This window comes from Lagopus leucura, unplaced genomic scaffold (genome assembly GCF_019238085.1).
Source record: "Lagopus leucura isolate 7727_CA_CO unplaced genomic scaffold, USGS_WTPT01 Super-Scaffold_100015, whole genome shotgun sequence".
Lineage (NCBI taxonomy): Eukaryota > Metazoa > Chordata > Aves > Galliformes > Phasianidae > Lagopus > Lagopus leucura.
Window position 1 is genome coordinate 5,021,029 of NW_024962269.1, and position 21,077 is coordinate 5,042,105.

General features: G+C 44.0%; 1 protein-coding gene across 2 annotated transcripts in view; it reads left to right on the forward strand.

Annotated features, from left to right (window-relative positions):
* Window positions 1-21,077, forward strand: part of RFX7 (regulatory factor X7) — a 50,671-nt gene continuing 29,594 nt past the window's right edge. Inside the window, exon 1 of one of the 2 annotated variants that reach the window (XM_042875868.1) lies at window positions 1-70. The gene's annotated coding sequence lies outside the window, so the exon portion shown is untranslated. Of the gene's footprint in view, window positions 71-443; window positions 468-21,077 lie in introns of those variants that run through there. The other variant, XM_042875869.1, reaches the window with a different exon arrangement.

Below are 21,077 nucleotides of genomic sequence, written 5' to 3' on the forward strand. Positions count from 1 at the left end.
CGGCCCTGGTGCCGGGGCTGCAGGGCGGCGAGGCCAGCGCGCTGCGGCACAAGATCCGTAGCTCCATCTGGTAAGGGCCGGGCCACGGGCTGGGCGGGCGGCGGCAGCAGCGGGGGGGGCGCGGCCCCTTTGTGCCGGGGCGCGCGGAGCCGCCGGGCCCACCCTGCTGAGCGGCGCCCCGGGGCGCGCGGGCACGGCGCCGTCGGGAGCGCGCGCGGTACGCGCAGGTGTGCCGGGCCGCGGCGGTGCGAGCCGGGCGCCTTGTCTTCCCGGAGTAACGGGGCTCGGTCAGCACGTTTGTGTCCCGCGGTGATGGCAATTGCGCTGCGGCGCCGTTTAACCTGCCGGGTCTCCTCTCACCTGCTGGAGGCTTTGTAAGCGGACGGCGTGCGCCGCGGGCTGCCGCTGCTTCCTGGTGAGAGCAGCCCCCAGCACGGCGATGAAGGAGCCCGGAACGCTGCACACAGGTGCGTTTCGCAGCCTCCCCACAGTTCCTGGGCAGGCGTGCGAATGCAGCTCTGGCTCAAACTTGTGATGGTTTGCAAGTATCTATCCAGGAATCCGTGTTGCTTTTTTTTCCCCCCTCTTTAAATTTAATCAAAATTCATAGCAAAACAACATTATACTGAATTCCGTGTGTCTGGGGGGGGGTGTGATGAATCGAGTTCTGCTTGCTGTGCGAATAAAGTATTTTGGCGTGCCCTCCCCACCCCCCAGCTGCAGGAGGTACCACCTGCAGAATTTACGTTTTTAAAGGCCGTTTCTGGTTGAAGGGAGTGATGTAGGGCCAGGAAGTGGAGAATGGGAAATATAGTTTACTCATCCTAGGTAATTCCTTCTCTTATATGTGTTTCTGTACATGGATTCATCCTACTAAAATACATTGATCCACTACATTGCTTCATACCGTGTTTAGCTTTTTGTTCTGAATTGGTGTGGCTGTCGAAGAAGGCAAGTCCAAATATCTTTTTTGTGTGTGAGCGATTTTGCTGTATTTGTATACATACACATACCCTACGTCTGGATGCATAGTGAAATTGAAATCTTTTGTTTGGCTGTTTTTCTTAGAGTTGAAATGGTAAATAATAATTCATTGTCCTTAACCAGCACTTGCTACCTTTTGTTTTGGTGGTTGTTTTTGTTCTACAACGTGACCTAGAGAAGAGCTCCAAACTGCAGAATTTCCTGTCTGTTTGGATCGCTGCATCTTCACGGTGTCCTAATTTATTAAGCTGTTTTGTGACATCCTTTCTGGATTTTCTTCTCTCTCCATGAATGTGCTGTTTGGAGGCGAGCCTCAGGAGCATGTTTATGTTGCATTCAGATTAGGTATCATGTCCAAGTTGAAGACAAAATGGCTACTTAGCAAAACGTCCCCTTTTATTCTGGGTTTTCTTTTCAAGAAACAAGAGAGTATACGTTAGCGTTTTAAATGCAGATTGCTTCTTGCATTCAGGTACACTCAGTGAATAGCCTGCCTGCGTTGGGCACAAAGGAATGCAGAGCACTGCGTGAGGGTCTTGCTGGGCGCCCGGTGCCAGCAGGCTGTGCCAGCACCTTGCAGCCCCGTCTCCTGGGTGCTTCTCTGGCGTTCCCTGCAGGATGGTGACCTTTCCTCCCTGGCTACCTGGCAGCCTTGCACCATATTGGCACTTCTCTGCCTCTTCCAGACAGCATCGGCTCCGTTGTGTGCAGTGGTTTGTGTGCAGAAATGCAGTATTTAACATCAGGTCATTTCTGTAATAAAACCTTTTTTTTTTTTTTTTTCCCTAAATGTTTTCACATCCTTAATGACTTCTAGGATTTCCATGTGTTTACCTATTTTTGTATTACTGTCAAACAGCCTTCGTTTGGAGCTCAAGTCCTGTGTGAGTTCATGCCTCAGTGTGGCTGCAGTTGTTTGAGCAGTGCCAGGGCATCGTGCATGCTGCACTCAGAGCAGAAAGCCGCCCTTTCTGCACTGCAGTCTGGAGCCTGTTGTCCTGGTCAGTAGCTGCCGTGTGCTGGTGAGGAGCAAGCAGTACACGAGTGTGGGAGGCTTGTGAAAATGGCAGTGCTCTGTTGCTAACATAGCTGGGTGCAACGTGCAGAAGAGAGCTTCCTCTTTTCTGCTTTTCCTCCTCTTCCTCCCGTGTCTCCCTGCCCTGCCAGCTGTGTGTGCTGACCAGTTGGCATGTCCAAGTCCTCATTTCCTTCCTTAAGGATTTAGCACACCTAGATAAGCACCCTTCTGTATTGTTTTCTGTTTTTTTTCCTCTTTTCTCCTACGCACTTGCATACAGTGGATGGATATTTTTAGTTGTTTTCATTTGTTTTTAATTTCTTTTTCAAAAAGATTTTAGTGTTCAGAAAGTGTTGACGAGGAAAATAGCGTAGCAGAATATAGCAGCTACTGAAGTGCTGGACTTGAAGATCACAAACAAGTCTGTGCTTGTCCTTCCACCGCACAGACAAATATAAATATAGTATGTGATGTGGGCCTCAAGGGGACAATGAGCTGTTCAGCATTTCAACTTGTGCTTAATTTGTTCTGTTTATTAAATTAAAATGTAGTTTGACAAGAGTAGCTCAAGTAATTGTGAACGTGCAAAGTCCCTTAAAACCAAACAATAGGCGAAGTCCTTCTGGTTAAAATGAAAGGCACCATCAGCGTATGTAGTGAAGACTTGACAGTGTGCTTGCTAGGAGTCCAGTCTGGGTTCTGCTTTGTTTTTGTTACTATATTAAGTGACCAGACTGGGGAGGGGGAGAGAGGTTTTCTTAGCTGTGCTTAAAAACAGACTGGGAAGTGTTTCTCCCCATTCCAACACCACGTATGTAGAGCAGGCCAGGTACGGCAGGTAGCTGCAGCCGATTAGTTACTGCAGCCAATTAATTACTGCAGCCAAACTGAAATGAAGTTCAGCGCTGTCTGGCTGTGCTTTTCCTAGCTGCCCCACACGAGCACATCCAACAGAGTCATGTCTGATTTTGTTTCACATTATGTGAGTGACTTGTTCAGACAGTCAGACGTGTTCTTACGGTGTCGATGAAAAGACAGAAATAATATTAGATGTCTTTTCCCATTGACGGATTAGGAGTCTAGACAGAAGAATACGTCTTTGCAGAGCCCAGACGGCTGATTAATGTTAGTTGGGGCAGGTTGGTGAATTGCCCTTGTCTTCCTCTGCTGAACACTGGACCCTGATCTGCCTTGTTTATTCCCCTTTAGATTCATTAAAGCATTTATATTTATTAATAGCTTTTTGTCCAGACGTTAGAGCCTGAGGCGGGAAACCTCCCCACTCAGCTGTCTGAGCATATACACTAATGGGGCTTCAGTTATTTTCTTGGGTGAGGGGACTGTATTTACAAACGTGATGTTTGTTTGATGGTATTTCTGTATCCAGTTGTACGCTGGCAGAGGATGAACATGAAGTTAGCAAAGAATATCTGTAGCCAAAGGCAGCCAGTAATGTATGTATGCAGCAGAATGTGGCACAAGGACTGAGGTGTGGAGACCACTGGGGAAGAGAGGTGTTGGCTGAGGTTCTCTGTGCCTGCTGGGAGGAGGAAAAAAAGCCAAAACAACAGCTTTAGGTAATTTCACCCTTTTGCTTACTGCATTAATTTAAAGTCCAGTCCGTAGCTACACACATTGAAGAAATGAAGGGGTTTGTTTTTTTCTTCACTGTGGTGAATGAGTGGTGGTGGTTCTTAAATGAGGTCTTGTTTACTGCTGTAAGTGGTAATCTGGTACTTGCATCTGTGCATGGGTTGGCCGCAGCTTCTTTCACCTAGCCTGGATCTCAGCTCTTTTTGTCCTATAGGCATCTGTTGTGATTGGAGCGTAGTAATTCTGCCCAAGATTAATTTCTCTTCCCCTCCCCCCAGTATATCATCTGTAAGCTGTGCTGAGGGCTGGGCAGCACAGGATAGCAAACACAGAGCATTACTTTTGCAGTCCTTTGAACTGGACGTGGGTGTAGGCTTCAGATTTATAACTTGTGTCCTCAAATCACTTTTCTAGCTAGAAGTTATAATGCAAAAGCCTCGTGAGCTGGGCCATATAGTGCCAAATTTCCGTGTGTCCTAGGCCTGGTTTGCCTCGCACTGAAGTAGGACTGGGAGGTGGATTGTGCTCTTGTGAGTTCTGGGCTTTTCGCGTTGCACTAGAAGACCAGATTAGCTGATTGCAATACCGTATTTTCTTTGGAAAGCTCAGTTCTTTGTCGTGTCTTTGTCTTTCTTGCATCATTCGGGCTATTGCAAGTGCATCTCTCACTCCTCGTTAGTCGTTGTCACCAAGGGTAGGTTGTCACTTGACTATTGGCAGAGGAAATACTCCACAATTTAGGAAATGCTATTGAGATTTTTCATAATAGGAATTGCTGCTTATTTATACGGTTAGATGAGTAGAAAAGCATGATTGACAGTCTTAATATTTTTAATAAAGTGACTGACAATAAGGAGAGAGGCTGAGGGGTTTGTGTTCCAGGCTCTTAGCAAATGCAGGTGCAAACACCTTTTCAGTAGTTTTCTTCTGCGCTTGAAATTCCTGTGACACCTTGTAAGTACTTTTTTAAAAGGTGGTGTATTTGAGTCAGGTTGGATTCATCAGTAGACCAATCCAGCTGCATTTACTCTTACGATTTTCTGTAGCTTGAGACAGGAGGGCAGGAAATAACAGCAAAAACTAAAAATAAAAAACCTCTATTTTTTGTTAAACTGTCTGCTGAAATTGAGTGGAGAATTTCAGTTGCCATAACTGATTCCAGGCTCTTTTTAGTTGTTCTGTGCCTCCAGCCTAAAGTGCACCAACGACCAACCCCTCCTTCCTGGAGGTGGTTTTCATCACTGGAAGTGGGAAATAAAGCTTTTGTAATTTGTATTAAAAAATATTTAATAGGAGATTACTAATGATTGTGAAGAAGAGCTCAAGATTGTTGACAAGACGTACAGGCTACATTTAATTCAATAAGCCCAAGTAATGTTAGAAGTGTATTTACCCCCTTTGAAGAAGTACTTTGAGCTTCTCGGCTAAGAGGTGCTTTAAAACCATAAATATTGCTTACCCACTGTTCCCTGGCTCTGTGGTTCTGCTGTCTGCAGATGATTGTAATGCTTGCCTGTTCTGAGTGTATTTCTCAACATAGTATATAAGCAGTCAAATGCATAGGAAAAAGTTCATGTGTGGACCATACTTCAGAGATTTTGGGGGGGCTGGCCTTCCGTGGGTAAGGCATTTAGCAGCATGTCATTCTCCTTCGCACTCTGCTTCCTCAAATACATAGAGACAGAAAGTGGAGTTGGTTTCATTTGACTCCATCTGTTCTGCATGCAGTGGTCAGGGTAGCTTGCGTGTTGCAGTTGTAGGGGAAAATGCACTTTTAAGGTGAGAGTCATCTCCAGGGGAAGGTATTGCCATGAAACCATTTGTCTGATTGTCTTATGTGCCTGTTTCTCTTTGGCAGTAAGCAAATTCTAAACAGTGCCAGGATATAACCATCTGTGGTGTGGATCTCTTGAATTGAGCAAAATAAATCCTTCCCTGTTTGCCACTTTTTCTTTTCCTAGAGCATGGCTGCTCCATCCTGTCCATGAGTTGTTCCCTTGAGCAGATCTAGGTACACCTTTTATCTCTCACCGTACATTCCCATATTGAGGAAACCATCCTACTTGGGGGGAGCTGCCCTGGAAGAACTCCTCACTGAAGAGCCTTGAAAGAGCAGGTGCTCACATGCACCCCTTGCTATCTGGAAGGCCTTCCTGCACGGCCTGCTGGAGCAATGCCAGCTCAGTGTGTGAGGAGAAGCAACTTTCCCGTGTGGGCACGGTGGTGGTGGAGTTTCTGGGTCAGCAGGTGTGGGAGCCAATTTGGTCTGCAGGCATTTTTACAAGGTTAGAAAATGAACCTGAATAAAATGAATGCTGACCTTTATATAAACTTTGAGAATGGAGCTGAGCTTTTATTGAATATCCTGGCTCCAAGTCGGGTGGATAGCTTTGCAGAAAGAAGATCTGTGTAAATCTGCTCTTAGGAAGAGTGGATTTCTCACTCTCGTTCGTGGGTTTTGTTTTTCTTTGTTTCTTGAAACAACAGGATCAAATGAAGTATGTTTGGAGAAAAACAGTATTCAAGTGATAAAATACTCAGCTGACTTTTACTGCTTTTCATTTAGAATGCATAAAAGTGTATTAAATTGCTTCGCAGCATAGTATGTACACAATTCCTTGTTTCTTAAATGCTGCATTCCACTTTGCTCCACTGGAGTTCTCCTTGTTGAAGCCAGTCAGACAGTGTGATGTTGTGGTTCAGGATGGCATCCCTGATGATCTCTTAGTCAGCACTGAGTGGTGGGGTTGTCACCTCAGGCCCCTGTAGCTGGGCTGTGTGTGGTTTGAAGCAATTCTGTTTAGTTTCCACGAGTGCATATACCATTGACGAGTAGGAATCCGCATCTCTATCTGAGAAGAACACTTAAAACCACCTCCTAAAATTTTCTGGATGCTGGGGAAAAAGTCCCCAAAATACAAGTATTCTGTAAGTGGTTAAGATGATAGTATTGGTCAGGTTTGGGTGTTCAAATTTATACTGAAGCACAATTAAACTTTAAAATAACTGGGACTTGGGATGGTATTGTTGGGGTGTGCACGTGTGGTTGAGAGCAGGGGTTGAGCTTAATGTTTTTATACAGCTCCCATTTGCCTTCTCTTGTTACTTCACTTGACAGAAGTATTTGGAAAAGGGCCAGGGCTGCAAAATTCAGATCAGGATCCAAATTTGGATTTTTGGTTCAAACCTTTCTAATGTCTAATATTACAAAGCTTCATATATAAATAAGAAACCCCTTATTTTTTAAGTTGCAAAGTCAGGGAGATGGCTGTAGCTCTCTAACTTGCCTCTAGAGCAGTCTGGTAGAGTGCTGGACTGTGTATTTGAAAAAAGTTATTGTTGGATGATTTAGAAGGTAAATTAAACAGATAAAAATACAACAATCTGTCATCCAGAAATAGCAGAAAGCCAGCACTAATTGGTTCTTCCATGCCTGTGAGAATAGATGTATTTTTAAAATACATCTAAAAATTCTAAAATTGTTGGAATGTTTTGTTGTGTTCCCTCAGATTGATGGGAATTTTGAGGTTTTGTTTTGTTTTCAGTGGAGTTAGCCAGTATTCCAGCTCTGATGCTTTCTTGATTTAATGGAAAAAGGATTATCTGTCATCAAGTAGGATGCTTGTTATCAGCTGCTGTGCCATCAACTGGCTTTCGGTAAGCTGCCAAGTGTTTTCTGTTTTTGCATATTTAATCATTCAGACAGTGGAAAAACATTCAAATCTTCATGACTGTTTTTCCTGTTGCTTGTTTTTAATTGCTTGCGGTCAATGCAGTGACATTATATCAGTGCAAGGGCAGGGAGGCTCTGTTTTGTTGTGGTCAGGGTCGATGAGAATGGTCCATGGTAGTGACTGAGAGAAGTCAGACAGAGGGGGACTGAGAGAGGTGGCAGCAGGCATGCAAAGCTCTCCTTTTGTCATCAGTTGGAAAAATCACTTAGAAAATTAAACAATCCCTAGTAGCTGAGATTATGTTTAAAATCTACCTGAAGAACTTCTTGCTTAGAAAAGAAAGAGATGAAATGTAAGCTAGTTCTTCCTTTTATATAAATGTATATATTTTTGCATTTCATGCTACTACCTTCTAATATATGAACGTGCATCGTTTGCAGCTGCTGGGTTTTCTGGCTGCTGTAGAAGTGCTTAAAATGGACTGTAGATAAGTTAACATGAGCTTTCCTGGGGAGCGTGTCTGTCACTTTAATTGTCCCATTAAACAAAATAGTTTAATCACTTAATGCTTACTGGTATTTTTGTATAGCTCAAGGTAGAGAGAGTTTTATTTTGGTTTTAGTTTAACTCAGCCTAGGAGCTACAGTCCAGAGCAGTGCCCAGCTTGTTGGGCCCAGGGCTGCCTCACTTCTCCATGCGGAGCTGCTGTGTGCCCACGAAGTCCCACTGTGGTGTGAGCTTGGGGCTTTGCTGGCATGGTGAGCAACGGCCTGCTGCTTGGCCTCTGGGTAGGAGGAAATGGACATGGTGGATGCTGTCAAGGGATTGAAAAGGTGGCATCTCGTCATGTTTTTATCTTGCCCTGGAATGTTGGTGCTGCTGCAGAAGTTGCTTTTTCTACTGGCAGCCTATAAACATAGTACATGACAAGATGTGTATCTGTTGTGGAAATGAGAGCTGTGTCTGAGGACACGCGTTTCTGGAGGCATACCTGTACTGCTTCAAAATGGCAGCTCCTGCACAGCATTTCTCTGAAGCTGAGTGTGGGTGGTATTGCTTTGTGATTGCCAGGTACCTCAAGTCTGGGAAGAGAATCAAGTTTTTGGGGAGAACTCACTTATTGAGGCATCTTCCCTCGTTCCCTTAGACGAAGTTTGGGTTAAATGTCAAAGTCTGTAATTTATGGCTCTTTTCTTTGATGGATAGACTCAGAGGTATGGAGGCAGTCCATATTTCTTCATCAAAAATTCCTAAATGCCGTTAAAAGGTTGTTGGGACTCATGCCATCGGAAAAGTTGGATTGTACCAGATGGGAGGAATTACAGATCATTATTTTGGTTGCCTATGAAGAAGAGAATTTTTTCAAGCTGTCAGCAATACGGGCAAAGTATTGGAACTCTATACGAAGTTGCCTGGAAGAGCATCTCAAAGACAAACAAATTAGCTTGTGACTGAGATGTGCTAGGTTGTAGGACTGGCAGCTTTCTTTTCCTGTATTTTCCTCAGCTGCTTCTTGCCTCTGTTTGGAAGACACCTGAAAATACTTTGAATAATCTGTGTTACTTCTTCTTGTTTTCTCTGTTCTCCAGAAATGTTTATACATTAAAGAACAAACTCAAATCCTAGCTATTCAGTGCCTGAAGTTGCAACTATTTGAAAATCTGGAAGTTGAAAAATTGTATCGTTTATTTAGTTTCATGTTTTTAGGGGTGGAATTTTAAGTCCTGTTCTGAAAAATAGTGACAGCCTCCTCCTCCAGAGGCATGCGTTGTTTTTGTTGTTTATTATGTGGAGAAAAGTGTGTGAACTGGCTTGGATGATTTTTAAGCCTTGGGAGGAGGGCACAGTGATGCGGGATGACTGCTGCAAGCTCAGCCCATTGCGGTGTGTGGAGCCTGTCTGAAGTTGGCACTTGAGGTTTCCACATGAGGGATATCACAGCGCTGTTTCTCCATCCGTCCTGGCAGTGTGCAGGCCGTCGTTCCCCTGGTAGAGCACGCAGGCCTCAGTGCCTCTCGCTGTCTGTGCTGTACCGTTAGCGGCAGCCCTGTAATGGGTCAGGTACCTTGCTGGAGCAGCCCGTGTTGGTACAAACATGGCAGCATCTGCCTGCAGCTACAGTCTCCCACGCAGTTTGGGTTCGGGTATTTCATACTTCCAGCAGTGTTTCTCTTTGAAAGATAAGCAACCACTCTGTGATCCTGGGGCTGGCTTGTTGTCTGTAGCTGCAGATTAGATGCCTGTGACTCCTCTTACCTTACATAAAACCGGCAGCCCTTTCTACTATGATGAGGCTGTCTGAAACAAAGGCCAAACATTCTTCTGAAACTCTTGCAAGAGTCGAAGACTGTGGTGTAGGAACTTTTTATCCAAGCTCAGAGGAGGTACGATGCTGCTTTTTTAAAGGATACATTAAAAGTTTGCTTGTTTTCTTTGGTTTTGTACGTGCGTTTTAAATAAAGAAGCTGTGTTGCTATTGGTGGCCATGTAAACTAAATACATAAGTTAAAAGACAGATTGCTTGCTGACAGTAATGACTAGTTGCACACCTGGAACCACAGCATGCTGAAGAACTGAGCCAGCTTTTGGCTCCAGGAGCATGCTGCACAGTGACATTTACTGTGCCTGACTCCAGCAGTATAGTTCAATGATTAACTTATCAAAAGCTGAGAAATGAATTGGCATCTGAGAGGAAATCATTCAATGGATGAGTGAAGTGAGATTATTATGTATGGTTCTAAAAATGCGAAAAGGGATATTTTGAACAGAAACCATTAATTGAATGCAGCAACTAGAGTTAACTTACTAGGTCAAATGAAAAAAAAAACCCAAATTACTAAATGTACTGAAGACATAAGAAAAAAAAAATTTACATTAATCTGGAAATGTTGATTTTTATGTTACATTGGGCAAAAAGTCTGTGAAATTTCAGGTAAAAATATTGTAAATTGTTGTTTTCTTATGCAAAAAATACTAAATTTTGACTCTGAAGATATGATAACCTATATTTTAGCCGTTTTTTCTTGGTTAATAAAGGCCAAAAAAAATTGTCAACACCATTGAGAATAAAAATGAAAAAACATTTTTGTTTGTCTGTTTAGCTCCAAGGAGGTTCAGCTGTCCTTACTTAGCTTTCCTTGCACGTGTCCCCATGGCTGCATCTTTTTCATGCTCGAAGCTTGCTTCTGTTGGAGGGGTTGGGAACACGAGGTTCCTGTGCCACTGCGGTTCTGCTCCTTGTTGAAGTTGGTGAAACATGTAGTGAAAGTAAACATAAAGACTCAACTGCTTGAGTGTGCGGAAGCCCTGTTTCTGACAGTGCCTAAAGACATCCATGCTTGCTTGGGTGTTACCTACCAGTAGCTCCAGAAGTTTGTATTTACTGTGTGTTTTTAGCCACTTTACAGTGATTTTTCTTCAGAGAAGTTCTTAGTTAGCGAGTACTTCAAATACCAATAGTTTTGTGTCAAATTTGGCTCAACATAGGAGCAGGACATAGCTCAAGTACGTTGTGTTCTTCTGGAAGACACACTCCTTCCTAAATTCATCAATCTCAGAAGAGTTTGGCTTGATTAGTTCAGCTACTCAGTAAAGGAGTAGAAAAGCAGCATATACAAGAGCAGCACAGAAGATAATGCTTCCTATTTTATTATGTTGACCCACAAAGTCAAGAGGTAGATCATGTGTGGCAGTAAAGGTTGAACCCTCCCACTGACATTCCAGTACATGCTGTTGTTGTGCAACAGATGGCAGCAGAGGGGCAGTCTGACAGAATGGTGTCTGGTACGGAAGCATGGAGGAGGCAAAGGGGTGGAATTGAAATTCTTCCTTGCAGAAAAAAATGGCACCCATGGACATTTATTGATGTTTGCTGAGTGTTGGTGGAGACCAACCAGTGAATGTGAGCAGCAGGCGATGCGTTTCAGCAGTGATGACAGTGACAGTGGGTCACCTCTGCTGGGGCAGACTTCTATAAGTGTGGCATGCAGGCTGGTCATTGCTGGTGAAAATGCATAGCTAATGGTGGTGACTATGTTGAAAAAGAGTGTTTTGTCGCTGGGAATTTGCTCTAACAAACGGGTATTGTGCTCTTTGTATCTTTTGTAATTTTCATGGAAATAAACAGAAGGCATTACTTTTGGAGCATATTTCACCTTGCAAATTGTGCTAATAATGAGGAAAATACATTTTCATTCCTTTAATGCAGACATCTGCTCTCCTGCTGGCATGTTTACACATGTTTAAACATGTTTACACATGTTTACTTGTGGTTCACAGGAATGATAATCCAGAGCAGCCAATTCTGCAGTACTGACGGCAGCGTCTCTCTTTCTGGAGAGATCCATCAGACAGGAGCTCATGGGAACACCTGTGTGACAAGTGCAGTTCAGCAGGTGATCAGATGCTGACAGGTGTTAGCCAGTTGCATGCTGCAGCCTGCAGGTGAATTTTTACAGTGCCATTATCTCAGGTAGTACTGCTTTAGTAATTTGCTTTCTGTCTGCATGCTCTTAATTTTCTGGTGGTTTGATTTTTTTGAGAAAATGCTGTTGTATCCATCTGAGGTCACTCACAGGAGCAGGATGGTGTGGCAGAGCCAAGTGCTGTGCAGTCTGCCTGCAGAGCTCCAACTGTGTGTCATCTCTCCTGGGGAGCAGCGTAGAGCCCCAGCATGGGATGTTAAGTACTGGTGAGACACCTACTGTCAATAATACTCATTCAGAAGTTAGAGGTGTTAGTGGAGGAGAGAATCTGAAAGACTTGCTTGTTCATTGATGACAGTTGCAGGAGAAGGCCGGCAGTGAAGGCAGTGCATGGACTGCAGGTGAGTCGAGTGAGGGATTCTGTGGCAGTGCCACTGGAGCTGGCTGCTGTGTTTGCTGTGGAGCTGCTCAGACCTGGTGGATGTGTGCCTGCCTTGGAACAGCTGCTTGTGCACTGCAGGCTGGTCTGGTGTGCTCATTTGACACAGTTTAGCTACCAACTATGAGCAAGTGCAGCTGCTCAAACTGAGTTATGTAGGTACAAACTGAAATAGATGCATGCAGGTATGAACTTACATGGCTTAATTAAATTTTGTGCAGCTTTAATTTTAATCAAACACACCTTACAGGTTTAGACAAGCTCTTGAGTCTGCAAGTAAACTAAAGTTCACTTGGGCTGCAGGCTAAGAGAACTCAAACTTTGTGAACCAAACCCTTGAGATGCAGAGCAGCATGTATTTGTAACTCTTCTGAAGGTCTTAGATTTGGAGTTAAATAATAGGATTTTTTTTCCCCCCAAGAAACAGAGGATGGGAAACATATGGGATGTAACCCTTTGGTGTTCTGTGAACTTGCATCAGAGGTAGGCAGGAGACTTCTGACTACTTGAGACTTCCTTTGTGGCTACCGGGCAGTTTCTATGCCTGCACTGTTTGGAAGCTGGTAAGCAGAGGTGAGTGAGCAATACTTTCTCCTGGTGCGTGTCTGTGGTGGGCTGGCCAACCCTGGCAATGCTGCTCTGCATTTGGGCATGTTCCAGGCCCCAGGCAGCAACAGCAGTGGTGGTGTGAAGGCTGGCTGTGTCCTGAGGCACTGAGGCAGGCCTCCTTCGAAACAGGCATGGGAGCCCTGCAGTTATTGACCTTACTGGTTTTGGAGTGGGGGCACCAGAGCATTGGGTTGTCTGTGGGCTTTCTCAGGGTAGTACCATAGGACAGCTTGAGTGTGGCACTGCTGAACGGGTACCTTCCCAGGTACCAAATTAATGAGGAGGTGCAGCCAGCAACATACCTGCTTATTAACAAAAAGTGACTAGAGTAGCTACGGGTTGTGGAAATGTTTAAAGTAACCATGAGAAATAAACAAGAAAAACACTTGTCCTGGCACCTGTGCCAGCACAGAAAAATGTGTGTTTGCAGTCTGGAAGTATAGGAAGCTGTTCTGAGAGTGCTGCTAACACTGGAGGCTTTTATATTGAGTTGTCTGAGCTTTGTGTAACTGTGTTCACTAATCCTAGCCTTATATGCATCTGTATGTTTCGGTGTATTAAATGTAAGCCTTTTTCTTGTGAGTGTGTATAGCATGGCACTTTGCTGTCAGGCATTGGTAGCCATAGTTTGTGGAGGAGAATGCCCAGAGACAGGCGTACATCCTGCGTGTCCTGTGCTGCACAGCATGGTGCTCCACTCTGCTCCCATGTCCTGGTGCCTCTGCAGGCATGGGAGCTTTATAAAGTTAACAATACAGAGAGCATTTGTGCACCTGTGTGCTGTGGGCATTTCCTATTTTCTGTTGTTTTTAAGCATTGCTGCGGAATGTCACCCTTTAGTTTCACTAGGTGTCTTCTCATAGAACCACGTGGGAGAAAGGCTTGAGAGACATCTCATGCGTTCTAGCATCTCCAGATGAGACCCCTTAGAAATACTGATCTTGAGTAATAATGTCATAACTGGATTAGGCTTCTGCTGACATTATGTGAAAATGCTATAGCAGATCTTACTGCTATGTATAGACTGAATCCGGAAGCAGCAACAGCTTGTCTGTTTTGTAGTTTTAAAAGCAGTTTCCTTGTGAGCTATGCAAACCATCATGATAGCCAATTTGCCACTTAGCCATGAACCATCTTGCTTTTAGCAGAACACATGTTGCACTGAATGCCTATTTGAGCAGTCTTTTCTTGTGTAGTTTGATTGAGATCACGGTGTGCTTTCTGTGTTTTGCCTTTCTAGGCAGTCAGTCCTTGCAGGCTGATCTTGGAATACTGTGCAGTGCCTCATACACATTGCTATTACAGGGCACAGCTCCTCTAAAGTCACGTTATTGTCCCATATTATGTACAGAGGACATTGAATCCTTGGAGTAGTGTCCTGCCTCAATGTAGGAGCAGACACTGATTTTAATTCAGTCCAGCACTAAAGAAAACAGGTGAGAGATGTGAAAAACGATTTTCTTCATTTCCTCTAAGAGTTCATTCGAGTAACTTGTAGCAGAAGTTTGTCTTTAAATAATGACAAATAGCACACGCACTCACAGATAGAAACCGAAACAACAACAGGAACTGCAGGTGACTGTTCTGTACTGGAATAGGGCACCCAGTGTTGTTGCAAGATTTTCCCACTCAATTATAGAATTTCCCAGTTAAGATATAGTTTTGGCATTTGCATACAGTTAGATTTCTGCAGAAAGCAAAACGAGATATTGGTGGGCTTACATTTCAGACCCAGGTATGATGTCTCCCAGCTCAGTATTTCTTAGCAGTTCTTAATTTGCAGCTCATTACATTGGGCTGTGTTTGAGATTTGGGCATTTTGTTAGCAGTTCTATCTTCCTTCTTTGTTCAGCTGTTTGTGTGCTTGGTGTTATTTACTACTCATAAAGTCGTCATAGTTGCAGAATGGTGAAGGGATTAAATAACCAGTAATTCTCTATGAAACATTTTTCTTGCTTTATTTTAGTAACAAGTGTTGAGGACATGAGTTAGTAACATGTTGAGTTCTGTACAATTTTAACTGAACTGCAGTAACTGAAAATGCTGAGGCGTACTTTTTTTCAGCTCTGTAGTCGGTGTTGCTGCTTTTTGTGTCTAATTTAAAACCAGCCATGCTTACTCACTTCAGCAAGTGGAAGGGTGTAGATTAGGTCACAGGGAAGATCAGTTGGTTGCAGCGCAGCCTTGTTCCCCTGTTTTATCAGTTTGCTGTTTCTCTTGCTTCCTTATTTTGCGAAGAAGAGTGGTTTGCCTTGGATCGGGCTGGAGAGTTCACAAATTGCTGGATGCTTTTTGCATTTACTTTCTGGGGGCATGAGCTGGATACTTCCATTCATCTTCAGTGGACAGAACACTGGCTATTTTTGTGACACGATTACAGTCCCTGTACTTGGTATCTGGAGTAAGAGCTATTTGCATTTGAATACAGGTTTGTCTTGTGTTAAATGTTTTGCTTGTGCTGGAGCTAGTTCAGGTAGTTTAAATGAGTGCTTTGGGTGAGTTTGTCACTACTGGTGCTGTCCTGTTGAAATGACTGATCCTGCAGCTTTGCGTTTCTGCCTTCCATTGGATCATGGGCTTGTGGGATGAGCTGTTACCAATTGGTTCATTGATTCAGGGGGCAGCTGGTCTGCATTAATGAAATGATAGATTTTCTGTTGGATCAGCAAACAGATCCAGCTCAAGGAAACCCAGCTCACCTCTGGCCGGGCAGTTTGCACAATCTGATGGAAAGGCACTCTGCAGAAAGGCAAAATGAAGTGAGCTGAGTAAAAGCCCGTTGCTTTCCATGGATTGTGCTGCACTCAGAGTGGCATCTAAAGATGCCTGCGTGGGCTGTGGTTTCACTGTTACACTGCCACAGTCTGGTTTTCCATGGCCTTGGTCCTTTGTTCGCTTCAGGTATTTAGCTGGGACTGGGATAAGTAGTACAAGGCAGCTGGGTAAATTCATGTTTAGAGGACTCAGAACTTTGTTAATGTAATTTTGCTGTGTAGAGGTACAGAGATTAGATTAATTATTTTCAGAGTAGATAGTACTAACTTATAAATATGTTTGAAGTCAAAATGGGGTCGAGTCCTCAATTATTTCTGTTTTTTGAGTAGACACCTCTGCAAAGCCTGTTTTTTAGGGTAGGTTCAACCACCCCACAACACTCCAACACCGAAGGACTGGAGGGATTCCTAGTGTAACATTGCTTAACTTGCCCTTAGGGCGTGCAGTTCAGTTATCCACGGGGTATAGAGAAGTGCAGGCAGGGAGTGAGCCCCTAGGTGGCATCAGCAGCCCTGGGTTCTGACTTCTCCGTGTCCCATGGGGGGAGGTGAGGATGGAGGACACTCAGTAGTTACGATGCTGAGGTTGACCCGTGGAAATGCTCTGCCTGGACGTGCTTCCCTTTCGCTGTAGCTGTTGCTTTGCTAGCAGAGCAATGCACTCATCTCTTCACTAATCCAAACACATTGCAACGTTGTCACAGCTCTGCTTTCTAAATATTTAATCAAAATGCTTTCACAGCCATTTTACTTCTTTATCACTATGATCCAAGCCAGACAATGTAACATGGCATATGTTGGGATGTTAATTGGGTGAAAGACATAGGCGGCTGTTTTCATAATGTTCTCCTTAGAAGATCCTTAGCTCCAGTTTAACATTTCTTTATGGTTCTGAATTGAAGGTTATATAAATTCAGGGCTGTTACTCTGAGAAGGAAGTGCTGGGAGTGTTTGGTAGTACCTCTTACTGCAGTGTGGCTGGCAATCCTGCTTCTGAGCAGTTTTTCCCAGCATTCAGAAATACATGGATTTCTTTTTAAGTGTTCTATGATGTCGTCAGCGTTCTGGAGGAGATATCCAAATCTTTTGAAAAGGGGATGTGGTCAGGTTAATAATTACCCCTTCTATTTTAACATCTCTTTTCTGGAAGATAACTTTCACTGAATTGCACTGGTGATGTTTAGCACTGGAGTCCTTAGGAACTCACTGGATTTTTGTAAGAGGCAAAGAGGCAGCAGAAAGCTGAATAAGTCACAGAGTTCCTGGTGGCTGTCAGCACCAGAATACCTCATGTGGCTGGGAGAAAGCAGGCTCACTATGCTGGGGGGCTGGAAGTGCTGCTCAACTGGTATTATTCCACCATAGAAGTGGCCTTTCAAACCTTCATTTAGCCTTTGTTAAGTGGTTTGACAGACAGCCCTTGAAAACTGTGTTGGGGAATGATTGATGTAGTGGAAATGGAGACTTTTCATAGCCGAGTAACTGACTTGTGAAGGTTCATGTGGCCAAAGCAAGTCTTTCAGGGCATGCGCTCTGCTATCTCCCGTGCCTTCCATTCTCATAAGGAAGGCTTATTTTACAGCACGTTACCATACAGATGGGCTACAAATGAGCTCCTGGGAAATTCCGTTGTGGCTGCTGAGCAGTCTCTATCTCTGGTCCTTGCTGGAGCTGCACTGAGTATTTGCTGGTTTTGTGCTGAACTCTTAAGAGAAAAAACTTGTGGCTTTTCTCCCACTTGCTTCTCCAAAGGAAGTTTATTTTAGTGCTTTATTAACTTGTTCTCTCTTTTTATTAATTGTCTGAGATGGTAATTGCTTTATGTGAGACGTCAGCTTATTAACAATGGTGACAGTAACTATATACACTGAGTATTTGTTTCTAGTTGCAAGTTTTCTTACTGCAAAGTGTGTAGGTAATAATGCAGCTTCATGCACATATACTGGAAGCTTTGCAGCGGGAAACCCTTCCTGTCTGGTCAGGAATTGTATCCTGGTTTCATAATGTATCATAAAGCCATGAGCAGTTACAAAAGGCCATTCCTTTTCATAAATTGCATTAGAGTTAATGGGAATGTTTTTCCTGGAATGTCTGCAGTATACCATACTCGAGGCTATAGAGTGTTTTCTTATAGCTTCATACTTGAGGCTATAGAGGAGGGTATTCCAGTTTATGCAAACATTTGTGATACAGAGCTGCAGAGAATACACAGTGTTTGTATCCAATCCACTGAAGGTATTAAAGCCATAGTGATAAAGTGTCGGTGGGCTTCCTAAGGCACTGTAGTTAAACTGCTACAGTATTTTTCTGCTGTAAGCTGTAGCTCCACTTCTCTGCTGAATCTTGTCAAACTGGACTTTTTGTGGTGGTGTTCACACCTTCCTCCACTTGGGGGTTAAGTTCAGCTCTAGGGCTTTTCTTACCTCCCCCAACTCATTCTAGTCTCACAAGCGCAAGAGTTTTTGTATCCCTTGTGATTATATGGCCTCTACCATTTGCAGCATTAAGGAAATACTAAATGTGCCTGAAGCAACTGAATTCTGCCATCTCTTGTAATAAGATATTCCCATATTGCTAACAGAGTTCAGCTGCATATTCCTTAAAGTAAGTTTGGCAACATCTAGTTTTATACCACTTTGAAAAAAAAAATTCCATCTCCTTACCTTCTCTCTCCTCTCCATGTCCCCCTCAGTGCAAAGTAACCTGACTGAGCACCTGAGCAGAGAACACATGCTTCTTTCTGCTCTTGCCAAGTCAGGGTTGTTAAAATGGGGCTGTTCTGAGTAGAAATTCACAAATAGGTCAGGGAGTGCAGGCGTGCATACTTTGGCACAAGATGGAAGAGCAGTTGGAGGAAATGCTGTAGTCTGATTTCACTCTTCTCCCCCCCACTTCCAAAGATAACTTCAGGAGTTTCAGAATGGCTGCAGCATTCAGGAGTTTAAATTACTGCAGCATCCAAAAGTAAATGTGCAAGAATATGTCCAAGGTCTTGGGCCTAAAGACTGAGTCTGTAAGTACTGATGAGGAGCTTTCCAGGACGGCTGTCACTGCCCTTGCATTTAATGGGAGGATATGGAGCTGCGGGTCTCCTGTGAAGCACAGAGGCTTTACAGGGGACTGCCGTCATGCTTCTGTAAAGCACAGGCTAAATAACCCCCCTTTTTGGTGCTCTTTAAACTAATGCTGGACTCTTGTCTTTGAGCATTCTACCTGGTGGCTAACGGTAATTCTTCAGAGGGGAGCTCTTAGTTCAGACTGGTGTTTCGGGTCAGAGCTGAAGTTTTCAAGACGCATTTCTGTGAGCAGTGGAGCCGAACTTAGACTGCACTCCTGGTAGTATCCACTGAGTAAACCACTCATCATAAAATCAGAGAGTGGCCTGGGTTGAAAAGGACCACAATGCTCATCTGTTTTCAACCTCTTGCTATGTGCAGGGTCACCAGCCACCAGACCAGGCCGCCCAGAGCCACATCCAGCCTGGCCTTGAATGCCTCCAGGGATGGGGGCATCCACAGCCTCCTTGGGCAACCTGTTCCAGTGTATCACCACTCTTCACATCATCATTGCTTGTGACAGGATCACTGGATCTTTTTTGCAGTGTCTCATAGTTTTTCCCCACCTGGTTCTTGTGGCAGATCAGTACTTGTGGAATCTGTCAAAAATGGATACTTTGGTATCCCTCACAAAGGACAGGTCCTCCCAGAATCAACAAAGATGCTGTGTACCCTAGATGAAACTGCTTGAAGTAGCCCTCTTTAAGTGTTAGGTCAAATAAGAAAAATAGTTTGATGTTGGAGAGACTTTCAACATAAAGAACTACAGAATAGTGGATGTCAGAGCTGTGCTGCTTGCTCGAGGCAGTCACTAATGCGAAATTTGCAGCAAGTACCCAGGTGTTGCATGGAGCAGTGGTCCAGAAGGAGCAGTACAACTTGCAGTACAACTCCTAATCTTAGTTTTCTGATGAGCTTGAGTCACTAATAGTTTGAAATGGTTATTTTTCATTAGTGAGAACATCTATCGCTTTTGGTTGTCTCCTGCTGCTGTTACTACACATGGAGCAAAGCGTGTGAGTGGTAGCCTCCAAACATTAGAAATAGCTCCACATGTAGGGTCTGATTCAGCCTTGCTGTTGTGGTTGCTGATGGTAGGGGCTAACTGAACAAACTGTTGCCAGAAGTCTCTCAAAGTTGCTGACCAAATTAAATCTTGGTGCCTATAAAACTGAATACAGTGGTTGTGGTTTCTGTAATTAAAGAAGTTATTAAGTAATTGATGCATTTGGCAGGGACAGAAGCAGGCTTATTTATTTTAAAGTTGAAAACTGTCAGCTTTCAATAACACATCTGTCCTGTAAATAAGCAAAGGAAGTAATGGGGAGAAATAAATGAAACTGGCAAATATATTATATCTGGGATGGCTGTTAGTTCACCGCATTTGTTGTTTTGCCTTTTATCTCCTGATGAGATGGAGGTGCAACATGTTAAAATGGCACCATGCAGAGCTTTTCTGTGCATTGCAAAGGTGACTATCCACGCATGTTCCCAGTCAAACAACTGGTTCCTCAGGGTTGCTGTTGCCTGATCAATCCACTGGAAGATAGATGAGAAGCATGATGTCATTAGACACAGGCGGTATGAAGTCAGGCTATGTTAGCATGAGTTCTGATTAGGATGAAAAAAAGTATCTGCTTACTGGTAACAGTGTCCTTCCAGTGTACCAAGGAGTGGGGAGCTGGAGGTGAAAAAGTTGTCCTTGAAATAAATACCACCTATATTCCTGCTTGAGCCATAAGACCTTTGCCTTTTAAGATGTCGCAACCAGCTAATTAAAAAAAGAGAAAGAAGCAGAGGAAATTATACCCACTGGTCCAAATACTGCTCTTTAGCAGTTACTTCTAGGCGCTGTTATGGTGCTGTGCAAAGGGAGGTCGCAACTGGGTTGGAGAATTTACATTTAGCTGTCTTAGAATTATGTTTGGAGATAAAAGGACAACTCTACGGATCTGCCCAGCTGCCTCCTGGCAACTTGACTCTTTTTACAGGAAGAGCATATTAATGCAAATGGGCATGCTTATGTACAGTTTGGCAGGATCTGCCACGACTGTCAACTGTGCTGGTCAAAGCACGCCTTCCTGAAAAGCCTAGCACAAAATGTTATGTGCAAGTCTGTGGAGTAGTGGCTGCATTTCAACTGAGTTGGGTGCACCTATATCCTGCATCCCTTTATCCTCTGTGCTGCTTTTCTGTGTTAAGCTGGTGTGTGAAGCTGTAGAAAAGTTTAGCCACAAAAGTGGACGCGTGCCTGATCCCTGTCGCCTGCTGCCATAACTGCTGCTTTGTGAGAGGCTGTGGATCTGCAGCAGTGCTGGCACTGTGAAATCCTGCTGGAGGCACTGGGGCAGGGTGGAGGCTAGGGTGAGAGCAGTGCTGTACGGGCAGCGGGGTGGCCTTGGTCAGCTTTAAGTCAGAGGCAGTTATACCTCTTAATAGCAGCAGAAAGTATCCATGTTTGGTGTCCTCTGACTTTGTAGTTTGATGATTGTTTATGAAAAGTGAG